Here is a 16,928-nt window from a genome sequence, read left to right on the forward strand (position 1 = left end):
ACAGAAACCTTACAGGCCAGAAGAGAATACCATGATATATTCAATGCGATGAAACAGAAGGGCCTTGAACCAAGGATACTGTATCCAGCACAATTATCATTTAAATATGAAGAAGATTAAAGAATTCCCAGACAAGCAAAAGTTGAGGGAATTTGCCTCCCACAAACCACCTCTACAGGTATTTTAGAGGGACTGCTCTAAATGGGAGCACTCCTAAGGATAAATAGATGTCACCAGAGAAAATAAAATTACAGCAAAGAAAGCAGACCAACCAAATACTAACTAAAGGCAAAAAATAAAATCAACTACTCACAAAAGCAGTCAAAGGAAACACAAAAGAGCACAGAATAAAACACCCAACATATAAAGAATGGAGGAGGAGGTATAAAAAGGTAGAGAACTAAAGAAACATCACACAGTGTTTATAATAGCTCAAAAAGCAAGTTAAGTTAGGCAGTAAGATAGTAAAGAAGTTAAACTTGAACCTTTGGTAACCACCAATCTAAAGCTTGCAATGGCAATAAGTATATATCTATCCATAATCACCCTAAATGTAAATGGACTGAATGTACCAATCAAAAGACACATAGTAATAGAATGGATAAAAAAGCAAGACCCATCTATATGCTGCTTACAAGAGACACACCGCAAACCCAAAGACATGCACAGACTAAAAGCCAAGGGATGGAAAAAGATATTTCATGCAAACAACAGGGAGAAAAAAGCAGGTGTTGCAGTACTAGTATCAGACAAAATAGACTTCAAAACAAAGAAAGTAACAAGAGATACAGAAGGACATCACATAATGATAAAGGGGTCAGTCCAACAAGAGGATATAACCATTATAAATATATATGCACCCAATACAGGAACACCAGCATAAGTGAAACAAATACTAACAGAATTAAAGGAGGAAATAGAATGCACTGCATTCATTTTAGGAGACTTCAACACACCACTCACTTCAAAGGATAGATTCACCAGACAGAAAACAAGTAAGGACACAGAGGTGCTGAACAACACACTAGAACAGATGGACCTAATAGATATCTATAGAACTCTATTTCCAAAAGCAACAGGACACACATTCTTCTCAAGTGCACATGGAACATTCTCCAGAATAGACCACATACTAGGCCACAAAAAGAGCCTCAGAAAATTCAAAAAGATTGAAATTCTACCAACCAACTTTTCAGACCACAAAGGTATAAAACTAGAAATAAATTGTACAAAGAAAACAAAAAGGCTCACAAACACATGGAGGCTTAACAACATACTCCTAAATAATCAATGGATCAAAGACCAAATTAAAATAGAGATCAAGCAATATATGGAAACAAATGACAACAACAACACAAAACCAACTTCTGCGGGATGCAGCGAAAGCAGTCTTAAGAGGAAAGTATATAGCAATCCAGGCATATTTAAAGAAGGAAGAACAATCCCAAATGAATAGTCTAACATCACAATTATCAAAACTGGAAAAAGAAGAACAAATGAGGCCTAAAGTCAGCAGAAGGAGGGATATAATAAAGATCAGAGAAGAAATAAATAAAATTGAAAAGAAGAAAACAATAGAAAAAAATCAATGAAACCAAGAGCTGGTTCTTTGAGAAAATAAACAAACTAGATAAGCCTCTAGCCAAACTTATTAAGAGAAAAAGAGAATCAACACACATCAACAGAGTCAGAAATGAGAAAGGAAAAATCACGACGGACCCCACAGAAATACAAAGAATTATTAGAGAATACTATGAAAACCTACATGCTAACAAGCAGGAAAACATAGAAGAAAAGGACAACTTCCTAGAAAAATACAACCTTCCAAGACTGACCGAGAAAGAAACAGAAATTCTAAACAGAACAATTACCAGCAATGAAATTGGAGCAGTAATCAAAAAACTACCCAAGAACAAAAACCCTGGGCCAGATGGATTTACCTCGGAATTTTATCAGACATACAGAAAAGACATAATACCCATTCTCCTTCAAGTTTTCAAAAAAATAGAAGAGGAGGGAATACTCCCAAACTCATTCTATGAAGCCAACATCACCCTAATTCCAAAACCAGGCAAAGACCTCACTAAAAAAGAAAATTACAGACCAATATCCCTGATGAATGTAGATGCAAAAATACTCAAGAAAATATTAGCAAACCGAATTCAAAAATACATCAAAAGGATCATACACCATGACCAGGTAGGATTCATCCCAGGGATGCAAGGATGGTACAACATTGGAAAATCCATCAACATCATCCACCACATCAACAAAAAGAAAGACAAAAGCCACATGATCATCTCCATAGATGCTGAAAAAGCATTCGACAAAATTCAACATCCAATCATGATAAAAACTTTCAACAAAATGGGCATACAGGGCAAGTACGTCAACATAATAAAGGCCATATATGATAAACCCACAGCCAACATCATACTGAACAGCGAGAAGCTCAAAGCTTTTCCTCTGAGATTGGGAACAAGACAGGAATGTCCACTCTCCCCACTGTTATTCAACATAGTACTGGAGGTCCTAGCCACAGCAATTAGACAAAACAAAGAAATACAAGGAATCCAGATTGGTAAAGAAGAAGTTAAACTGTCACTATTTGCAGATGACATGATATTGTATGTAAAAAACCCTAAAGATTCCACTCCAAAACTACTAGAACTAATATTGGAATACAACAAAGTTGCAGGATACAAAATTAATACACAGAAATCTGTGGCTTTCCTATACACTAACAATGAACTAATAGAGAAATCAGGAAAACAATTCCATTCACAATGGCATCAAAAAGAATAAAATACCTAGGAATAAACCTAACCAAGGAAGTGAAAGAGACCAATACCCTGAAAAATACAGGACACTCTTAAGAGAAATTAAAGAAGACACTAATAAATGGAAACTCATCCCATGCTCTTGGCTAGGAAGGATTAATATGGTCAAAATGGCCATCCTGCCCAAAGCAATCTACAGATTCAATGCAATCCCTATCAAATTACTAATAGCGTTCTTCAACCAACTGGAACAAATAGTTCAAAAATTCATATGGAAACACCAAAGACCCCGAATAGCCAAAGCAATCCTGAGAAGGAAGAATAAAGTGGGGGGGGAATCTCACTCCCCAACTTCAAGCTCTACTACAAAGCCACAGTAATCAAGACAATTTGGTTCTGGCACAAGAACAGAGCCATAGACCTGTGGAACAGAATAGAGACTCCAGACATTAACCCAAACATATACAGTCAATTAATATATGAGAAAGGAGCCATGGACATACAATTGGGGAAATGACAGCCTCTTCAACAGTTGGTGCTGACAAAACTGGACAGCTACATGTAAGAGAATGAAACTGGATCATTGTCTAACCCCATACACAAAAGTAAATTCAAAATGTATCGAAGACTTGAATGTAAGCCATGAAACCATAAAACTCTTAGAAAAAAACATAGACAAAAATCTCTTGGACATAGACATGAGCAACTTCTTCATGAACATATCTCCCTGGGCAAGGGAAACAAAAGCAAAAATGAACAAGTGGGACTATATCAAGCTGAAAAGCTGTACGGCAAAGGACACCATCAATAGAACAAAAAGGCATCCTACAATATGGGAGAATATACAGATCCGATAGAGGGTTGATGTCCAAAATATATAAAGAGCTCATGCACCTCAACAAACAAAAAGCAAATAATCCAATTAAAAAATGGACAGAGGAGCTGAACAGACAGTTCTCCAAAGAAGAAATTCAGATGGCCAACAGATACATGAAAAGATGCTCCACATCACTTGTCATCAGAGAAATGCAAATTAAAACCACAATGAGATATCACCTCACACCAGTAAGGATCGCCACCATCCAAAAGACAAATAACAACAAATGTTGGAGAGGTTGTGGAGAAAGGGGAACCCTCCTACACTGCTGGTGGGAATGTAAATTAGTTTAACGATTGTAGAAAGCAGTATGGAGGTTTCTCAAAAAGCTCAAAATAGAAATACCATTTGACCCAGGAATTCCACTTCTAGGAATTTACCCTAAGAATGCAGCAGCCCAGTTTGAAAAAGACGTATGCACCCCTATGTTTATCGCAGCACTATTTACAATAGCCAAGAAATGGAAGCAACCTAAGTGTCCATCAGTAGATCAATGGATAAAGAAGATGTGGTACATATACACATGGAATATTATTCAGCCTTAAGAAGAAAACAAATCCTACCATTTGCAACAACATGGATGGAGCTAGAGAGTATTATGCTCGGTGAAATAAGCCAGGCAGAGAAAGAGAAGTACAAAATGATTTCACTCATATGTGGAGTATAAGGACAAAGAAAAACTGAAGGAACAAAACAGCAGCAGAATCACAGAACCCAAGAATGGACTAACAGTTACCAAAGGGAAAGGGACTGGGGAGGATGGGTGGGAAGGGAGGAATAAGGGCGGGGAAAAAGAAAGGGGGCATTACGATTAGCATGTATAATGTAGGGGGCGGGGCACGGGGAGGGCTGTGCAACACAGAGAAGACAAGTAGGGATTCTACAGCATCATACTACGCTGATGGACAGCGACTGTAATGGGGTTTGTGGGGGGGACTTGGTGAATGGGGGTGCCTAGTAAACATAATGTTATTCATGTAATTGTACATTAGTGATACCAAAATAAAAAAAAAAGAGAGCTGCTTTTGTGCAACTATGAAAAGATCTCTTTGATTATAACATTAAAAAGAAAGGTTGTGAGGAGCATTATACTGTTATCTCTTTTGTGTACTTTTTAATAATATGTACATTTGCACCTACAATTTTTTCCTTAAAAAGCAGATAAGTGTTCTCCTTTTAAGGAAGGTAGCCTCTCAACAGAGAGGCTTTTGGTTTCAATTTATGTCTTTCTGAACTGTTTGTATGAAGTTGATACAGTCATCTCACCACTTTTTCCTTCTTTATGCTTTTTAATACTTTAAAAAGGCAAATATCATTTATGTAAATATGCTCATTGAAGAAAACCTTAAAAAATACTGTACAAAAAATACAGTAGAAGCCACGTAGAACTTTTTAGCAGAGTCAAAACTCTTCACACCTGAAGATGCGGCGCGTCACACCCAACCTCAGGACCAACCAGACCAGAAAACCCACCCGCATCCTCCCTGGGACTACAACTTCCACATGGGACCGCGAGAATGACGCAAAGGGGAGGACTGGGACGACCCAACTACTTCCGGCCTCCAAGAAACGTCCCTCCGGAAGTGCTTTTTTTATCCTGGTCTTTAAGTGGGTCATAAAAAGCAACTAGAATTCGGTTCAAACGAAAAGGAGAAAGGCTGGGAGGTTAGAGACTACCATACATGGTAGGTCGGCACCGGTGGCCCCCGAGTCGTTCTCAGACTTGCCGTTCTCAAGCCTCTCCCTCCTTCTTACAGTCTCGCTCCCAATTTGTCATGCGAAGTAAAATCGGCGCCCTTCGCTTGTAGGTTCCCAAGGCAAATAAACCCAAGTGCGAGAAGCCGCCTGCAGCCATTGTTCCTGATTTCCCACAACACAATCCCCCACACCCGTGCCGCTCAGGCTGGATCCCGGACGTCAGTTGTCAACTGTAATAAAAAGACCTCTATTCTGACTTGGCTGCTGGTTCTCAAAGCCTGCTCCTCAGAATCTACTGCTCCGTTCCGGATAAGATCCAATGGAAATAAAATGGAGCCTGCCAGGACCTTAACCTCACTATGTCTTAGTCCCTCCGCAAAACAGCCTAATAAAAATCCCCCCGCTGGCTGCCAGAGCAAAACAACATTCTGAAACAGGAACAGTGTATGTTTTATCATGAGCTAGGAAGGTACAATATTTGAACTCAAATTAACACTTTCGGGAATCTTTCCAAAAGAAAAGTTACACGCATGAAGTTGTGCTACTTGTATTGGCAATTAAACTTCATTCTCTACCATAGTTGAAGAGGTTAAAAAAGGATGGTGCCTCCAGTCATCAGACCAAATGTCATCATCAATAGCTATGTAGCAACACAGAAATGCAAGGGATTATCTGGACACAAAATTATAACAATTTTTATATTTCTATTTCAAGACATCTTAAATAATTCTAACATTTAAAAAAACAAGATACTTTTTAAGAGTTTTCCTGTTTAGTCAGACATAGAGTAAATTTGTAAAGGATTCCTTAAACGCTGTTGAAACATTGCTTTGAAGTTTTAAGTGTGTTAAACAGAAAACCATAGGCCCAACATGGAGTCATTTCTGCTAGGCCTGGTTGCCAAACTGGAGCTTAATTCCTTACCTAATTGTAGTTTCAACCTCCCCCAGAAATATAGTCAGTCAAGAATTTTCTGGCCAGCATCAGTGAAGTAATATGTCACACATACCCTCTCCAAACCCCAAAGGAAAATGACCTCACCCAAGAGAGTCCTTTTTTCTGTGACTTCCTTGTCCTGACTTTAAAAGCCTCTCCCTTTCTATAGCCCTTTGGAGCACCCTCTACTTGCAAGTTGGAATGGCTGCCAAGTTCATGAATTGCTAATAAAGCCAAATAATCTTCAAATTTCCTTGAATTTTAACATATTTGGTGGCAGTGATGGGACCTGAAGCAAACCTCCTATGGCATGCGGGGACAATGAGAAACACAGATTTAGCGCTCTGACAACCCTTTTGAGTTCACTGTCTTTCTCACCATTTCTGGGGGCCGTTGGTGAGTTGCTCTCAGTTGAACTCTGCTCTTGTTTTGCATTGAATTCTTGATCTATTGGTTTTTCCTTTACAGGGCAGGTCAGCTTGAGCTGGTAGATGGTACTGCCTGAAGCCCAACCGAGCTACCAGAAAGGTCTGCCCAGAGGCTAACTGAGCTGGCAGTTTTGCCCAGAGTTCAGCTAAGCAGGCAGAAGGATCTGCCCAGACCCCAGCTGAACTGGCGATTTTGCCTGGAATTCAACTGTGCTGGCAGAAAGGTCTGCCTAGAGCCAATTGCCTAGCCTTTCAGACAATTCCCCAGGTGGAAGACCTCAGCCAAGATTCCACAGGAATTGGTGGTGGTGGTGCACACAGGACAGGACACAGTAACATCTCTTGGTTAGTGCTGGTGTGTCAAGGTGCACATTTGTTTGTATTGTTTTATGTAAATGCTATTGCTAGGAGGAATCTTTGAGGTCAAAAAAGCTGCAAAAATTGGGGGGCACTGGTTGAGAGTTTAAAAGCTATTAGAGGTTCAATCTAGAGCATGAGGAAAAGACTAAAGATTGGATTGTAGGAAAAAAAAAGAAAAGCCATGTTTTGAAGACCTGTATTACAGGTACTTCATCAGTTTGTAGGACATGAGTCTGAAATAGCTAGCAGCTTGGCTCTTGAAAGATCTCTAAATAATGTGCAATGGGAAGGTGGGCCAGGGCTCTGTCATGAGACAGGTGGAATGAAAACACCCCGTCATAGTGTTTTCTTTAGCAACAAGTGAGATGTAGCAATTCAGTGAGAGTGAAGCATACCAAATGGGTGATGTCAGTCAAAAGACAATATGGCACAGAATTTCAGCATTCCTGACTAGGCCTCAGAGATGTGAAATATCAGTATGTGAAAAGGGGGTCCCAAATTTATGTGAAAGGGAAAGTAGACTACAATGATGCATGGTTAAAAAATAATGTGAGATGACAAGCAACAATAATCATAGCTAGTAACATTATATTTCTGAGTAACCAGGTAAAAGAGAAGACGTAAAGTGGATGATTCTTCTTTGGCCGTTTTATGGTATAGCCGCATTTCCAAAATATATATGTCTTTATAGTTTCTAAGGAAAAGAATTAAATTATCTTTTATATTAAATAAAAGCTGTTAGAGTACTTCCCACCTAACTCAAAGACTTCCATATTAGGATAAGTTGCTCACAGAACAGTTAGACTGACAGAAGGTCACCTGCCAACCTCAAGAAAATTTCCATTAGAGATACACTGTAAAACACACACAATCCCCAACCTTGTGGCACATCACTTTTAGGTATTAGTTGGGCTCCAAGAATCTCAAAGGCTTTAGCTAATTGGATCCTTAAATTCTAAAGAGTCAAGTGTGCTACCTTCTGGCACACTGCTTATTTTATATCTAAGAACTGTAGTCCTGGGAGCTGTAGGTATCTAGCAAAAATGGCAAAACCTTAATAAAATTGTTTTGTGTCCTGAAAACTTGGCTTAATAATCATCAGGTTGGGGATCCTATGGCTGGACAGAAATGTACATTACCAAAATGCTGCTACCCCTCAGGAAGTACAACCTAGAATAACTATAGCCATGTGAAGAATGTTCCAATTAGATAAAATCACTTAAGAGATGTACTTAAAAGGGAAGTCTCCAAAATGCCAGAGTATCTTCATTAAAAGCTTTGTTTCCAAAAGCTAATGAGAAACTAAAGATATGGGGTACCCAAAACAAAAGACCACACCACCAACATAACTCCTATTGCTCCCGTCGTCCTTTGAGTACTCATTCTAGTAATCCTCTGAATTGGATTTCTACTCTGAGAAGACTATACAACTGTAAACAAAAGTCCACTAAGTTCATGGCCTTAGATGCTACCATATGGACTTCTCCTAGAGCTGATGAAATAGTAGAATTTTCTAGTAAACAACCACATTATTCCTTTAACAACTTAAGGGAAACTGGTAGGTACTGGAGCCTATAGAAGGGATCCTAGAAAAACTGGCAGAAGCCAGCAAAAAGATGAAAATTCTTACCAGAATCAGCTTCTCCAAATCTCTGTACTGCTCAGTTGAGGGAGGAAAATAAAATTTCACACAATCCCTTCCTTTCCAAACCCAGACCCATTGGTTATTGGTCCTTTCTTTCCCAGTGATAGCTGTTGCCTTCTTGCTTGTCTTGTTTTATGTCCTAAAAACTGGGCTTGGATTTCTGCCTGCATGGGACATACAGGTTATTGGTATTTTTTGTTTGTTTGGTTTTTGGCTATCTTTGGGAGTGGTTCTGAATCTTGAGAAGGTAGTCTCCTTTGTACTCTCTTTGGGACCCAACTTATATGTAAGAGGTTTTATTCAGTACTACCAAAAATATTTAATGTTTGTCCTGGCTGAAAACTGACAAGATATTTAAAAGAATTTTTTAGTAGCTCTGTAGTCAGCAGTGGCCATATTGGAAACTGGTATTTAAAACCTGATAGGAATTTTTTAAAAGCCTTCTTCCCTAAGGTAAAATTAGAACTATGTACCCAGAGGGAAGGAAGCAAATTGAGGATAATGTAATTGAGTAGGTGGATCAATCTATGATGTCATTTAAGTTACAACCCAAGTCTTGGAGAGATTGAGAGCAACTGCTTATCTTACAAATCTTTGCAAAACCAGAAATACAACTTGAGAGACAGGTCAAAGCCCACCTAAAACTGTTATCTAAATCATCCGCAATTCCTAAGACTGAAGAAAAAAATGGGACAGAGGTTTTTTAAAGATACAAATGGCTATAGAAGCACTTTCACTCAAAATTTAGCCCACAGCTTCCATAAAGGTCCTTGTCAAGGACAAATACAAATCTTAAGTGACTGCTCCACAAATATTAGTAGAAAAAGCTTTAGCCATCTCAGCAGGTAACCTTAACTTACTCCATTTGCCAGAAAAAACAGGATCCAACCATTCTTTTACAAACTAATTAATTTTCCCATTATCATTCTGTCTCATGGTTAAGAATTTTAAACAATAACTCTGAAGTCTCTATTTGCATCTGTCTGTATGTTCATGTGTTGTAGATGTGTGGTATTTTCTACCTCCAGATGGTATTGCCAAAGAGCTCTATTTAATTGGTTTAAAAATAACACTTAAAACTAAGCATTTCTAAATCTCTGAAATATAATAGAAACCAAACCAAATGCCTTTCAAGTTCATATGACCTAGGATAATTTTCAGTAAAGAAAAACTAGCTTAAGTTTGCTGGCTTAATAAAAATAGACATTTCTCTAGAGTTATCAAAATTAAATATACTTGTATTTCACCTAGGTTTACTAAGAAGAAAATCACGTTGCCTCTATTACAAAATTTACCAAGAAAATGGCTGACTTTGTCTACTGTTTAGCAGAGATGTTAGTAATAAGATAAAAAAATTTTAAGTAAATTTTTAAAATAAATTCCCCAAATCTTTTTGGTAACCTAAAACCTTAAAATTTTGCTAAAATAAATGGTGAGTTAAGTTAAATTCATTATCTAGACAGTTTCCAAATAAGATAAAATACTGAAACATTAATTGCTAAACGAGTCTATCTAGTTTTTGTTTTCTTATTACTGAGAAACCAAAGATAAATTTGGGTCTGTTGATAAACATATTTTGTACTTTCTTGAAAGACTGTACTATGAAGAGCACGTGTTTCTAAAAATTATGAAATGCATTCATAACTATGCAAATCTAAAGAATGCTGGTATAACAGACAGTTCACAATCGCTTATTATTTAGTTTTCACTAGAAACCAAGGTTTCTAAAATAAAAATTCTAATGCAATCAAAGCCATTAGAAATAATAAAGGAAATACCTCTGCATGCAAGAAAAGTAGGAGGTGTGCTTTTGATAAGAGAAAGTACAAGGAAAGAACATGCATTTATGTTGATGGAAATGAAAGTTATTTTGTCCTAAGTAAAACTGGTTATGGGAGAACTTAGGACAAAATTTAAATATAAAAAGGGAGTTGTAGAAACTTGTGGAAAAGGAATTCTTTTTCTTATTGAGTTAGTAAGTTCAGTTAATGTATTTTTCTGTTAGTGAGTTTTCATTTGATTATTTTTTAATTTATTTTATTGAGGTACATACAATGCAAAAATCTTAGTGTGTGGCTCAATGAATTTTGACATGTGAATACACTCATGTAACCATCACCCAAATTAAGATAACAAACATTCTCGTTATTTTCCCCTTCACCTATTTTATCACCCCTCCACCACTCTACAGCAACCACCAGTCTGTTCTCTGTGTTTGAATCTATTTGTTTTGCTTATTTGTTCATTTGTTTTGTTTTTTAGATACATAAGTGAAATCATATGGTACTTGTCTTTCTGACTTTTTTCTGTTAGCATAATACCCTCTAGGTCTGTCCATGTCGCAAATGGTAAGATTTCATTCTTTGTTATGACTGAGTACTATTCCATGTATATTTGTAATGTATCTTCTTTATTCATTCATCTACTGATAGCCACTTAGATTGCTGGAAAACAAATCTTTGAAAAGGAATTTTAATGTGTGATCAAGGTGGCTAAGAATGAGTCTTAGTATCAAAAGTATACTAGTGCAATATTAGTATTTGATGTTCTATTCTATTAAAAGGACAAGTTTTCTTGGATTATTGACTGTTCTTAATAAGAAATTGTACACAAAGGTTTTTCTCCATCTTTAATCTGTTGTAAGAAAAACAAGAGTTTATGTTTTGTCTTTTTCAGGTCTTTGATTTCTTAAGAAAACTGAATCTTTTCAATATTAAAAGAGCTAAGTTTTGCTAGCAACTATATAACCTTCTGCATTGGGCTGTGAAATCTTTATCACTTTGGTTAAATAGATAGCTAAGTGTTGTTTCATAGTGACATATGATCCCATTTGACCAAGTGTTTTGAAACATTTTTGTTTTGAAAACTTCCCAAATTGAAATTCTAAATAAAACCTTTTTGACTTAAAACATGCCAAAGGATTTGTTAAACTAATTAGGCTTATTTGATATATTAAATTACATGAGAAACACTGTCAAATAAAAAGTAATGGTAAGTTTTCTTCATGTGGTATTTGTATAGGTATATGTGTGTTCTAGAAATTATGTGAAATTCTCTTACCTAACGAAATTGCTGTTACCAGAATTGAGGCCCACGCTAAAGAGATGAAGCCTGACCTCAGGGAAATGCCCCAGCTGGCTTTCATGCAAAGGCAGCACACACAGAGTCTATACAGATTGTGGCACATGTGGATGATGTCCATTCTGCTTCTGCAAAAAATGGCTCCTTACCAGACTTTTGCCATCCTGATATCCTTATAACATGGCAACAGTCTGCTCCTGAATCACAGAAATTAAAATGGGTAAATAATGGTTATAAATTAAATAGTCGGGGCTATGGGAAACCCAAGACAGCTACTTGGTTCTTTCTGGCTCCCTGGAAAACTCTATTTCTGGTTTTTGCATTCCTTTACCCACCATTGTGCATTTAAGAAAAACCCTTTTCATCCCCAGAGGCCTCAGACCTCCTGTCTCTCGACCCTTTGAACACCTGCAGCTGGACTTCATTCAGCTACTAAGTATGGATTGTCAAAATGATCTTGTTATTGCATGATGTTTTTTCTAGGTGGGTTGAAATCTTCCGTTAATGCAAGACTGATGGCCTCACAGATGCAAAGAAATTGTTAGAAAACATGTTTCCCACTTGGGACCATGGCTCTGAGGTGCACTCCAAACATTGGGAATTACCCCGTTTATAATGAACATAATGATCTCCCTAGTGCATTATATCCTCTCAAAAGCTTCAAATGTATGTAAAATGCATTTAAAAACAGATTATATTCTGTAATCTCTAGTGGTTGAGGCACCCACTTCACTGGGCAAATCACACAAGCCTTAATGAAAGCCTCACAAACTTCTTAGCCTCAAACTTAAAATTCCTAAGCTTGTCAAAACTGTTGGACTTCCCTGGCCTAAGGCATTATTGCCTTTGATCTTGCTGACTATTCACAATACCTGTTTCTGAACATAAGCACGCTCCACATGAGAAAGGTGCCAGCAGACCAATGTCTATTGGTATACAGCCTTCTGCTGATTTTTTGTCTCATCCTAGTCTGTGAGTTTTTAATGTCTGTGCTAAAGCCTATAGCAACAGGTGAAAGAAGCCTTCCCGAATTGCATTTGAAAGGACTAGTTGGTCACACTCTAGAGCCTGGTAATTGGGTATTCTGGAAATATCAGAGGAAGACAGCTCTTGAGCCCCATTACAAAGGAACTTACCAAGTCTTCCTGACCACTGACCCTGCCACAAAATTAAAAGGCATGGAGTCTTGGATACACATCTCACAACTGAGATGGCTCCAGCTGACATCTGGTCTTGTACAGATGCAGGAGACCTCCAAATCAGATTAATGAGGAAGTGTAGTACCTGACATCAAGGTGTAGACTGCGTTTACCCATAATGATGGACAGACATCATACTAAATATGAAACCCTTTGTTCTTTTTTTCCTTTCCTTTACGCTGGCATTGGCCTGGAAAGATAACATAACACCCTCATCTGTATCTCCCAGGCCATTGCTAAGGAAGATTACCTCTGGAACTTAGAACAACCTTTCATTTCAGTCTAGGAGAAAATCTTAACTGTGCCCCTAACTTTTCACAAACAAAATAAGTCATCTCATTGGTTAACTTCCCTAAAATTACACCTTCAAGTTAGAAAGAACGTACCAGGGGACTTTTATGATTCCTTTTGGCAGGTCTCTGCTTCCATGGTTAGGGATAAATATAGATGAGACTGTGATTAGGAACTTCTCCTTAATTCTTGAAGTCATTGCAGAATGTGTTGGTGAAGCAAAGAGCTGCCCAACAAAGATCATTAGACTCTGGCCAAAGTTGTTCTTGATAATAAGTAGCCCTTGATTATCTTTTAGCTGAGCAAGAGGCTGTCTATACCATGGCCAGTGCTGCCTGCTCTACCTGGGTAACACTTCTGGTGAGGCTGAAACTCAGTTACATAAGATCACTGAGCAGCCATTTGGCCTGAATGGGTAACTACTTATTTTATTGGTTTAGATTTTGGGGGCCATGGCTCTGAAGGACACTCCAAACATTCTGAATTATCCTATTTATAATCATCATAATAATCGCCCTCGTGTATAGTGTTCTCTCAAAAGCTTTAAATGCATGTACACAGCTGCTAAGTATCAAGAAGATGACTTCCCTGAGACTGGAACTTCAGAGGAGAATTGAAAAGAATGACCAACTTAAGGATCATGACCTGCCTGAAGTCATGATTTGAGAGGATCAGATAAAGCAAGAAAGCCAGGACCCATGGACACCACACAAAAGGAAGAACAAAAGTGGTGAGAACTTAGAGCAGTAGCTGGGAGTGGTGCAAATGCCGTAAAATTTTTTTTATTGAAGTACCATTGATATATAATCATATTGGTTTCAAGTATACAACAAAGTGGTCCAACAGTTACCCATATTATTGAATCCTCACCCTACCTAGTGCAGTTACTGTCAACATAGGAAGATGTTACAGAATCACTGGCTATGTTCCCTGTGCTGTACTACTGTCCCTGTGACCAAATTATTATTGAGAATGTGCCCCTTTTTCTCCCTCCCCTTCCCCATCCCCCCACACTAATACCCCCCAACAATGTTAACCACCAGTCACTTTTCAGAGTCTGAGTCTAGTGCTATCTTGTTCATTTTGTTTTGTTTTTAGATTTCAGAAATAAGTGAAATCATATCGTATCTGTCTTTCTCTGCCTGGCTTATTTCACTTAGTATAATACACTCTAGGTCCATCATTGTTGTAAATGTACGGATTTCTTTTTTATGACTGACAAATACTTCATTTTGTATATGCACCACATCTTCTTTATCCATTCATCTATTGCTGGACACTTAGGTTGCTTCCATAACTTGGCTATTGTAAATAATGCAGTGATATACACAGAGGTGTATTTATCTTTCTGAATCAGGGATTTTGTTTTCTTTGGGTAAATTCCTAGGAGTGGAGTTACTAGGTCATATGGTATTTCTAGCAAATGCCTTAAATTCTGATTACATCTCTCAGTTAAGCCAAGAGTCTGATCAAAAGTGGGGAATTGTTGGAGGGTGGAGCCAAGATGGCAGCGTGAGTAGGACACTGGGAATTTCCTCCCAAAAACATATACATTTTTGAAAATACAACAAATACAACTAATCCTAAAAGAGAGACCAGAAGACACAGGACAACAGCCAGACTACATCCACACATGCGAGAACTCAGCACCTGGTGAAAGGGGTAGGATACAAGCCCCGGCCCGGCAGGACCCGAGACCCCTCACCCCAGCTCCCGTCGGGAGGAGAGGAGTCGGAGCGGGTAGCCCAGGACTGCTAAAACACCCAGCCCTAGCCATCCGCACCAGAGCGCAGACACAGTGCATGCATGGAGTGCTGCAAACTAGGGAAACAGGACAGCAAGACCTTGGAGCAGGTCCCTAAGCCAGTGCCCCTGTGACAAAGAAAAGCGAGTGCTTTTTGAAAGTCTTAAATGGACAGGGACGCCACCGCTGGACGGAAGCATCCTGGGTCACAGTCCAGCAGCTGGAAATTCCAGGGAACTCCGGGCGCACTAACCCCCTGGGCAAAAGCTCTGAGACGTCTCACAGAGGTAAACAGCCAAACAGCCCCCCGTCCATTACCCCTCCGGGGCCCCGCCATAGTAGAGCAGCAGCCTGAGGCTGGCCACACCCACAGCAGGGGAGCTTCCTCCATTCCAGCCAGGCAAGATACAGAGACCCAGTCTACACGCAATAGCACAACACAAGCCACCAGGGGTCGCAGTTGTCCCAGTAAAGAAAGGCCAGGAGCAAGTGGAAAAAGCCTAGGCTCTCTCAGCTGACACACACATCAATAGCATACCACTGCACCTATAACATGAAAAGGCAAAAAAATTTGATCCAGACAAGACTAACCCAGACAGCTTTGACATCTTCTACATCTTCCCCTGAGAAGGAACCTGGAGAGACAGTTTTAACCAGTCTTCCTGAAAAAGAATTCAAAACAAAAGTCATAACCATGCTGATGGACTTGCAGAGAAATATGCAAGAACTAAGGAGGGAGAATACAGAAATAAAACAAGCTCTGGAAGGACTTCAAAGCAGAATGGATGAGATACAAGAGACCATTAATGGACTAGAAAACAGAGAACAGGAATGCAGAGAAGCTGATGCAGAGAGAGACAAAAGGATCTCCAAGAATGAAAGAATATTAAGAGAACTGTGTGACCAATCAAAATGGAGCAATATCCGCATTATAGGGGTACCAGAAGAAGAAGAGAGAGAAAAAAGGATAGAAGGTGTCTTTGAAGAAATAATTGCCGAAAACTTCCCCAAACTAGGGGAGGAAATGGCCTCTCAGACCACAAAGGTACACAGAACTCCCATGACAAGGGATCCAAGGAGGGCAACACCAAGACACATAATAATTAAAATGGCAAAGATCAAAGACAGGGACAGAGTATCAAAGGCAGCCAGAGGGAAAAAAAAGGTCACCTACAAAGGAAAACCCATCAGGCTATCATCAGACTTCTCAACAGAAACCTTACAGGCCAGAGGAGAATGGCATGATATACTTAATGCAATGAAACAGAAGGGCCTCGAACCAAGGATACTGTATCCAGCACGATTATCATTTAAATATGAAGGAGGGATTAAGCAATTCCCAGACAAGCAAAAGTTGACGGAATTTGCCTCCCACTAACCACCTCTTCAGGGCATCTTACAGGGACTGCTCTAGATGGGAGCACTCCTAAAAAGAGCGCAGAACAGAACACCCAACATATGAAGAAGGAATAAGAAGGGAGAGAAATAAAGAATCATCAGACCATGTTTATAATAGCTCAATAAACAAGTTAAGTTAGACAGTAAGATAGTAAAGAAGCTAAACTTGAACCTTTGGTAACCACAAACTTAGAGCCTGCAATGGCAATAAGTACATACCTTTCAATAATCACCCTAAATGTAAATGGACTGAATGCACCAATCAAAAGACACAGAGTAATAGAATGGATAAAAAAGCAAGACCCATCCATATGCTGCTTACAAGAGACTCACATCAAACCCAAAGACATGCACAGACTTAAAGTCAAGGGATGGAAAAAGATATGTCATGCAAACAACAGAGAGAAAAAAGCACGTGTTGCAATACTAGTATCAGACAAAATAGACATCAAAATAAAGAAAGTAACAAAAGATAAAGAAGGACATTACAT

At 38.8% G+C, this 16,928-nt stretch overlaps 1 protein-coding gene and 1 pseudogene across 2 annotated transcripts in view; one reads left to right on the forward strand and one right to left on the reverse strand.

Annotated features, from left to right (window-relative positions):
* The window catches only part of DNAJC12 (DnaJ heat shock protein family (Hsp40) member C12), a 151,489-nt gene that overhangs the window by 70,614 nt on the left and 63,947 nt on the right, over positions 1–16,928 (reverse strand). The window lies entirely within an intron of this gene.
* LOC118931445 (single-stranded DNA-binding protein, mitochondrial-like) lies at positions 7,261–8,614 on the forward strand (annotated as a pseudogene).

Source organism: Manis pentadactyla, chromosome 8 (genome assembly GCF_030020395.1).
Source record: "Manis pentadactyla isolate mManPen7 chromosome 8, mManPen7.hap1, whole genome shotgun sequence".
In the NCBI taxonomy this organism is placed as follows: domain Eukaryota; kingdom Metazoa; phylum Chordata; class Mammalia; order Pholidota; family Manidae; genus Manis; species Manis pentadactyla.